The sequence below is a fragment of the Parasteatoda tepidariorum genome, chromosome 6 (genome assembly GCF_982258835.1).
Source record: "Parasteatoda tepidariorum strain Cologne lab strain chromosome 6, Ptep-v5.0, whole genome shotgun sequence".
Classification (NCBI taxonomy): domain Eukaryota; kingdom Metazoa; phylum Arthropoda; class Arachnida; order Araneae; family Theridiidae; genus Parasteatoda; species Parasteatoda tepidariorum.
Window position 1 is genome coordinate 50,098,216 of NC_141760.1, and position 9,567 is coordinate 50,107,782.

General features: G+C 27.7%; 1 protein-coding gene across 3 annotated transcripts in view; it reads left to right on the top strand.

Moving 5' to 3' along the window:
* The first annotated feature begins 5,155 nt into the window (after positions 1 to 5,155).
* Positions 5,156 to 9,567, top strand: part of LOC107447687 (teneurin-m) — a 402,481-nt gene continuing 398,069 nt past the window's right edge. For all 3 annotated transcript variants that reach the window (XM_087165830.1, XM_043040120.3, XM_087165832.1), the window contains exon 1: positions 5,156 to 5,550. The gene's annotated coding sequence lies outside the window, so the exon portion shown is untranslated. The remainder of the gene's footprint in view (positions 5,551 to 9,567) is intronic.

Here is a 9,567-nt window from a genome sequence, read left to right on the forward strand (position 1 = left end):
CTAAATGTTTATGCAAATATTATCATTTTTATATAAAAACTAATTTTCTCATCTTACGCTTTTTGCTATAACTTTAAAATTATTCTGTAAAGTTAAAGCAATAAAGTAAAAGTTACATTTTGGAGCAATTTAAAATTAAATACCAATTTATTGTTCTCAAATTTTAAAAAAAAATTTGAAGAATGTGCAAGATTTTTGCTCGAAGTATTTTAGTTATGCTGTTCTTTGGCACGGTGCATACGCGGAAAAATTTGAAATTATTTTTTTCATAATTTTGTAGTGAATCGTGTTTGGAAAAAATATGATTTAAATATCTTAATGTAAAAAGTTTTCATCAATTTTTCTATATAGAGTTTTTGTATTTTCTTTAAAAATAACTTTAGGTTTTTCACAATTTTTTTATGTATAAATGCAAATTACACTACCCTATAATTTCAAAATTAAGGATGTAAGAACAAAATTAAATGTGTAGAAAATCTTGAACTTTTTTTAAAAAAGTACAAAAGCTACTTAGAAAATTGCTTGAAACGTTTTACGCTTTTAGGATATTTAATTAAATCTTTTTCATTAAATGCCAAATATTATTTTTTCTTAATTTTACAATTCTCTGTAAAATTATGAAATTTTTTTTTTGATTTTTTACGCGTAAGTGCAGTTCAAAAGAACTACTTTAAATACTCAAATCTTACTCTTCTCATGACAATTTGTTTTTTCAAATTATAGAAAAAAATTATTTTATAATTTATTTTACATTGCTTCATAAAATTATTTAATTTTAACAAAACTTTTTAAACTTAGAACAAAATAATCATGAGGAAAAGAAAATTTTTTTTTATAAAAATGTCCATATAACCATAAATGTTTGAGCTAGATTTCGAAATTTTACGCAGTTATTGCAAATATTATCAAGTTATCGATACAAGTTACAAGCTTATTGCAAGACATTTTTGGCATAAGGTGTTGAAAGTTTTCTTTTGTAATTTATTGTCGGGCCCTAAAACCCTGAAAGCTTAAAATTTTATTTCAAAGTATGAACCCTCCCATGAAGCAAACAATTCTAAAATTACAAAATAGCCCTCTAAGCATTTCCTGAGAAATTCAAGAAAATATCAAAAACTGAAAACATCTCTTCCATTATTGTAGGGTAGTTGTATACCAGTGATATATATATATATATATATATATATATATATATATATATATATATATATATATATATATATATATATATATATATATATATATATATATATATATATATATATATATATATATATCACTGGTTCAAAACTAAAACGACACTTCTGCACTCACTTCTCATATTATTTGAATGAGAAGTGAGTGCAGAAGTGTTGTTTTAGCTTCGAACCAGTGATATATATGGTTAGGCAGATAAGCTATCGTAGACTGAACTATATTCTTTCTACAAAATTAATGCTTGTAATAAAAAACTTGTATTGCCTAGTAAAAGAAGACCTTAGTTCTTAATCATATACAAGTTAAATAACGTACGCATTCAATACACTAAATGTAATGCATTTATTTTGTTAACCTTATATAATTGAAACTCTATGCATCATTTTATAAATATCCGAGCTTTCTTATTTATAAACAATTAAAAATTAAACTTTATAAAAACGCATTGTGGTACTAGGGACAACGATAAGGTCCACAGACTAGCTACTACTACTAAGGTAGGTCCACAGACTAGCTACTACAGACACTAAGGTTAGCCTAATAATGGCCAATAAAAGATCTTAACGAACTTCCAACTGAGAAAGCAAAACGAAGAATTCAGCTTGACCGAGTAAAAGAAACGTGGTAAAGTAATTGGTACAATCCTGAAATAGAAGGTCACCACACTAACCAGCTGATACTAATGATCAATCTTAAAAAAACTCTCGGTAACTCTTGCACGAGTAAATTTCTGACAAATTAGGGCTTTCATGCATCTCACCAAAGCAGATTCTTCAACAAACCTAACTTATGCAATACTTGTAATAATATTGAGAACCTGGAACATACACTACTCAGCTGTAAAGAAATTTAAAGAGAACAGAGAAAGCACTTCCAAAGCAATCTAATCATTTCCAATCTTAAAATATTTTGGTACGTAAATTAAGAAATGTCAATGGGTATACATAGGGTGTTATAATGGAGGGACTTTTAAAAAGCCAAATTGATTAAAACCAACATAAACTTCAATTTTATTTCATGAAAGATTTAAATGAAACATTCTAAATAATTTTAAAATTTAGAAGTACATATATAGAGAAAGGTTTGACTATGGTATTTGTCATTCAGTTTTTTATTTGTTAATATTAAGAGCTTAAATTATGTGAAACATTTTGAACAACTAAATAAGGAATTAAATATATTTGAGCACAAATAAAATAATAGACTTTTTTGATGATCTGTAAAGTTTTCTGTTTATCTGTGAGTGTTCAATCAATATGTTTGCCTCTTTTTACATCTGTAATTTTCAAAACTTTGAAAATACAACTCATTTCTTCATCCTTTAACTTTGACGAATTATTTACATCTGTTACTTCATTTCGTTAGGGTCTAGATAGCCACTGGTCACTGGTCTCACGTTCGTGAGAACGGTAGTTCGAATCCAGCCGGCCGAATACTCCCCGAGTAGTAAATGCTGGTTGGTGCACGTTAAATCTGTCGGGTCAAAAAGTCCTCCATGTTCCCAAAACATATTATATCTCTGAGGGTACTGAATTGGAGATTGATCATTCTCCGGTTCATGTGAAAATTGCAATTTGCGGATGAATAAATGGGAATAATCGTGTGTGACGTATAGCGTGGCAAAAGTTGAAATCTTCGCCATAGATGGCGCCACTGAAAAACAAGAACAATCACACCCCTTGCTTTAATGGTCTACGACAACAACAACTTCATTTTGTTTTGAGATCATTTTGCCTACGAGATTTATTCCACTTTGATAGCACAATATGTGATTATTCACTGCTTTTCATCCGGTTCGATATCATAAACGCTTTGTAGACTGAGACATCTATCCAACTGTAAATATTCAATTTCTGTAGGTCATTTTGTTCAAACTTTTAAATTTTTTCAAACATTTTTACATATTCACCTCCAACATGCTTGGAACTCAGTAGTTTAATGTATTTAAACTAAATCCCTGGATGCCCCATGCGGGAATGGGTCAGTCTTAAGCAAAAAGATTTATACATTATTAGTGATGGATTTCTTAGGGTAAGTTGACTTATTATATAATTAAACAGAAAAAATTATTTAAAATGTAATTAATTTTTTTTTGCATTAAAAAAATCAGATTTGCCCTGGTCAGTGCTCAGCTCTGTAGCCTGAAGTACTTTTTTACCTGGTTAAAAAATTGCTTGAGCTCTCAAATTCAGCATTAAGTAAAAATTGATTTTGTACTTAATGCTTTTTAGGTATCAATGGCTTTTTAGGTTGAATTAAACCGCAATTATATTACTTCTCACTGGATTAAGAAAACCTTCTATGATAAGCCAGATGAAAAGAGGACTCTAATCCGGATTGGTCTATCTCTGGTGTTATCATTATGATTTGAATGACCAGGAAAGAGTATATAAATCCAGTAGCTTTCGCTAAGAGTGTATGTGACGCATGTAATTTATTTTATCGCATTATCTACACTGGTTTTCCTTTTTTTGTTTTTCAATTCTTTTTTCCTGCTTAAATAAATATTGTGGCGCTTGAATCAAATTATTTAAGAGAATACCACTTAAAGTAAACTCCGTCAAAGTTAATTCTTTTGTATCAATAACTGAGCCAAATTTTATTTTACCAGATATTTTAAAGTTTATAGTAGTCTTATATGCATAAAAAATCGTAAATGATAGTTTAAACGGCTGAAAGTAAATAAATAGATTGTGTTTAGTAAAGATTGTGTTTAGTAGTTAATAAATAGATTGCGATAGATACTATTTAATAAGTTTGAAAAAGAAAGTATTAGTTTTCTTAAAAAATGAAAAAAAGTTATTAAACCTCAAGTTAAATAATGCTATTACATATTGAAATCATTCAAAAATATTTTTGTTGTAATATTAAAAGTACAAAACATCAAAATTGCAGTTCTAAAAAGTAGAATAAATGCACAAAAAAATTTGCATCAAAAACATTTTGGAAATACCATATAAGCAGATATTAGTAAGTATTCTGAATTCTTTTATAATATCATATATTAATATGTCCTAACATAATTTTAATATTTTTTTATTGTTATTTTTATTAAAAATTTAATTATACTCCTAGATAAAATCAAGATTTTTATAAAGTGCTAGTAATACAAAAGTTAAAGAAAAATATTGACCTTCCTTTTCTAATTATTTTGAGTTTTTCATAAACATTGCTTGCATTTTGTATTTTTAAAATATTTTTATATGAGATAATCCTTTTTAAAAGCAAATAATCATTGACTGTTCCAAGAATTTAAAAAAAATGCTGATTTTTTAAGCTAGAAAGAGTTTAATTGAAATAAAATAAAACTGACTTTTAGAATTCCGATTTTATAATGACAGTGATTGTTCAAGTATTAATGATTTCCCGCTTAATTATTTCTAATCAATGGAAATTAATAGTTTTTTTTATTTGTCAAATAAATATTTAGATTTCGAATACATTAAGCTATAATATTTACTAAAAACTCACTATCGTTGCCAGTGTTAATTTTTCAAATCTTCCAAATATTAAAAAACTAGAAATTAGTTTCATTGATATCATTTTTCATTTTATCACCCTATTCAAAAATACATAAGGATAAACATTTCACTACAAGACTAACACTATAAGACGCAATTTTTCGCTACTTCTTATGCAAATTATTTATATTATTTTTATTATCACCTCAATTTAATCGTTTTATTACGTTTTTCAATTACTCCACACAATTCGCACTTCTTTTTGCGACAGTTTAGGAATGTATATCGAATTTACCAGTAAATATAATTTATATTTCCTTTTTTTTAAAACATATCCACAGAACAAGTATCCTATTCAAGTTTACAAAAAAATTAAATTGAAAAAAATGGGAATGAAATTTCAAAACAAATGTAGTAAATATAATGATTACGATCTCCAAAACGAGCATGGAGAGCAGTTAGATATAAAAATCATCAGCGATTGACAATTCAGCGCCATATCTCACTTGGCATGCAGCTTTTCCCGCCAAACGTTGAAGGCAACCCCTGAACAGCGGGCTCACCAGCAGAGTAGGTTCATCAGTTTGGGTAAGAAGCATTCATTTTCTTCCTACTCCAAATAAACTGTGCAACTTGACAACAAACTTTTGTCGACATTCCTAAAAATAGTGTGTGCAGTGGTCAGCTTTTCAAATAGCCAGTGCATTCTTAAGTTACTTGGCGTTGAAAAGTCCTTGAAAGCTGTAACTTCACAGTTTATTCGATGAAAATTCTTTTCGTGAATAGGACAGATAATATCAGATAAGACAAATCGAGGAAGTATATGCATGTGGTATCTTGAGTTTATCTTATCCCTCCTAACCAGCTAAGATGCTGGAATCAACTTAGAGGGGTAAGTGTTTGTTTATGGTTATAATTTCTTGATTTATTTTCATACAATTCAAAATAAAAAAAACACATAATTAATAAACCTCATAAATTGGGGAAGATATATAAAAATAAAAGATGAAATATGTATTTGTCATTTCAACGTTACTTTTTAATTTATTGATATGTATTCCCAATGTTTTTGTTAATTCCGACTACCATACCAATGCAATCACATAAATTTGAAAAAGATAAAATTATTCATTTAAGACGCTGAATAATCTTTCTTCGCGTAAAGATTTTCCCTTAATATTTTTTTGTAATGTGAGAATGTATGGCAATAATATGTAGAAAAAGTGCCTGATTTAATATGCATCAAAAGAAATGTACACTGTTCATTTAAATGAGTAATTCTAAACAAATATATATTTATTTTGCTATGAAAAATTTTAATATTTGCTAAGCATTTTATTTCAATAAAATTAGTAAAAAATTAAATGACTAAAGTGTAATAAATTCAGATGTCAAAAATTTAATATTACGCTATTACACGTAATATCATAATAAAATAAAAAATTTCACGGAATTTTAAGGAAAGTATATTTTTTAATAGTATATTATGTTTAACAGACAACATTTTATAAACCATATTACAAGGTATTAGCAAACATTTCTTAACACACTAAATTTATTAAAAATTGTAAAGAAATAACGTTACTAAATATTTTTATGCCATAGAAATCTAACAAAATACATGCTTGTCAGAAAAAATTATGATGAATAGATCCTAATATTAAAGAATATATATGTAATTAAAACAAATGAAACATTTTTAACTCCTGTTCGCATATGATTCTTAAATTTAGAAAATAGAAAAAAACTAAAATAAATAATTTTATACAAAAATTTTTCTCGAAAGTTATATCAATTTCTTACATTATTTTTTTGTATTTATCTTACATTTTCTTGAAATTTTAATGACAGTTATTACTTAAATTCAATAATATTGTAATCTGTAAAAGCAGATATTAAAATTTTAATTTAGAATAAGATTACTAGTTATCAAAATTAATAATTTTACTTTTAGTTTTATTAATGAATGCTACTACGTTTCCCTTGAAAAATGTGTATAGATATTTCGAAAATTCAGTTGCAAGTCAAAGTACTTTTATAATCAGTCACTAATGGTAACTAACTTTTATTATCTGTCACTAATAATAACTAATAAATAAATTTTTTTGCAGCATCAAATGCAAAATTTTTCATATTTTTAGCAGTGGACAGAATTGATTTTGAAATACTAAATTGTTGGGAGAAGCTGGATATCTAATTTTGTTTTAGGTGGGGGAGCTTGGTGAAACATTATTTCAATAAAAATATTTTTTTTCCGTTTGTGAGTTCACAGAATAATCCAAAACTGACAGTTACTTCAATTCCATTCCTGGAGTAATACTGGATTGACTTATACAACTCAACCCAGTCACTTTTATTAATACAACACTTTTTGCAATATATGTGCCAGAAATTATAAAACTAGGTGATATGCAAATAGCAAATACAGTAGAAAATTTAAATCGGTTGACATCGTTGCAGTTTATTAAATTGTAAGCATTTTATCCTTTATTAACGTTTCCTTCAATTATTTTTTAATAAAGCTTTATCTTCTTCAGTTTACGTCCTTTTGCTTGCATTTATTCTCAGGAACTCAGAAAGATTTAAGTTTATACTAACATTACTACCTAAGTGTTGTGTATGAAGATATTATTTTAAAGCATCAAATAAACTTTAAAAATAAATGAATAATACTCTAACCAAGAATAGAGACGACTGCTAAGCATTTATGATAACTTTATTAAATACAAAAGGGGAAAAAAATCTAGTAACTCTTATGAGATTTATTTGAAACAAATCATATTTAAAATTTGATTACTTTTTGGAGAATAACTTACACACAAATTTGCTCTGCATCATCAGTTTTCAATTTTTTTTAAACTTTTTTTTCCATTTATTTAAATCAAAGTATCAGCCAAAGAAAAAGTTCTGTATTTGATTTAAAAGCATATGAAAAAATAGATTTGAACTACTATGTTTATTTACTTCAAAAAAATACTATTTATTTTCTATGAAAATTCTTTGTCTCTACAGTTTTAACTATATTATGAACAGAAGTTTTGAAATGTAAATATTCATTACTATAATGTGTGTTTTGAACAATTTTGAAACGTTCTTTACTATATAAATAATTTGTCGTTTAATTTAAATACAGTCTTCGCGTAAATAATATTTATTTTTTATATATAGTACCTGACGGGCCAACAAAGAACATTTTAAACACCATTTTAATGGGAAAGAAATACAGTTGAAGAAATACATAAAGAAATACAGCTCTATTTATTTTTCTCTGAATTTCCATGGCGCCTGAATAAATATAAGATTCGCATTAAAAAAATAAAGCTTTACGTAGCCTAAACTTTTAAGTAATAATAATATATAATCAGAAATGATGTTATTTTTATTCTAAATTTTTGGAAAACGAAATTAAATTTTGTTGATAAGCTCATAAATAAATTTTGATAAAAATTAAATTATAATAAAATTTAAGGTACTAGTGGGCTGGGCCCCCTGCTCGCTAGCGCTCGCCAATCCCCGAAAATTACTACGCAATCTTATATGGTTTGCTTCGCAAACCAATCTCGCTTCGCCCGCTTCTAACTTAGGTACATTGCAAATGCACAAAATTCAAAGAATTCAAAACAATCATTCAAATCCATGTAAAAACTTTTTTTTAAAAACAAATTATATCATTTTAGTAAATACTAAGTCATTAAAATAAATTTGAATTCAAATAAATGACATGTAATTCGTTAAACCTATTGGAAATGTGCTATAGTATAAAATCTTAAGACAAAATTTCTAAAGCTGATATCTCTTTAAAAAGGTTAAAATTTTGTCTATAATTAAGTCTATTAAAATTTGAATTAAGTTAATTGCAATGGATATAAACATTTCATTTTTAAAAAATTATAACCATGAACGATTCACAACTTTGTTAAAAACATAAGTATAAGTCTTAGAATAAATTTGTGATAAAACAAATAAATTCGTGATATAAATCGAAAATCGCCAAATAAATTCGTTATACATAAATTCGTGAAAAAAGCGCTTTCGACAAAATACTAAAATAGTGATCTATCGACAAAGACTACTCACTTCTGCCTAGCTTATGCTCTCTCTGGTTATTTCAGTTTCCGTTTTTAAAAGCGCTATATGTTGAGCCACCTCAGACGGATTTGGCATGTGACAATTTTAGCGGCAATCATTGGTTGATTTTCTAGCGTTGCCATTCGGGGAGTTGTAATGAGGCTTTTTTTTTGTCGTCGTGTTGTTGTTGTTAATTTACGTCGCACTAGAGCTGCACAATGGGCTATTGGCGACGGTCTGGGAAACATCCCGGAGGATGATGATCCGAAGACATGCCATCACAATTTTGATCCTCTGCGGAGGGGATGGCTCCCCCGCTTCGGTAGCCCGACGACCTGCACGCGAAGTCGAGCACTTTACGGTGGAACAGTTTAACGAGGACCAATACCGCACACCCTCGGTTCCAACACAGATTGATCCAAGTGGTCACCCACCCGCACACTGACCGTAGCCAGTGATGCTTGATTTCGGTGATCTGCTGGGAACCGTGTCTTAACGATCAGTCCACTGCGGGACTTTGTCGTCGTGTAAGAGAAATATATATATATATACAGTACCCTTCCAAATTATTAGGGACACTTAAAATTTCTAAAAAATTGTCATTTTTCAAAGTGTCATAACTTTTTCAAAAATGAATCAATTTTCATAAAAATTTCTGGATATCATGTTCAGGTTTTCTACTTTCACCTAAAAATTACTAATTCAATTTATCTCAATTTTTTGGCAAAAATTTACACTTTTGAACAAAGCAATTTTTTTTCTAAAAAAAATTTCAAGTCGGACAAGTTGCTACTTTGTAGCAAAATTTTTTGCATAAAAATTATTACTTACACATTAAAGT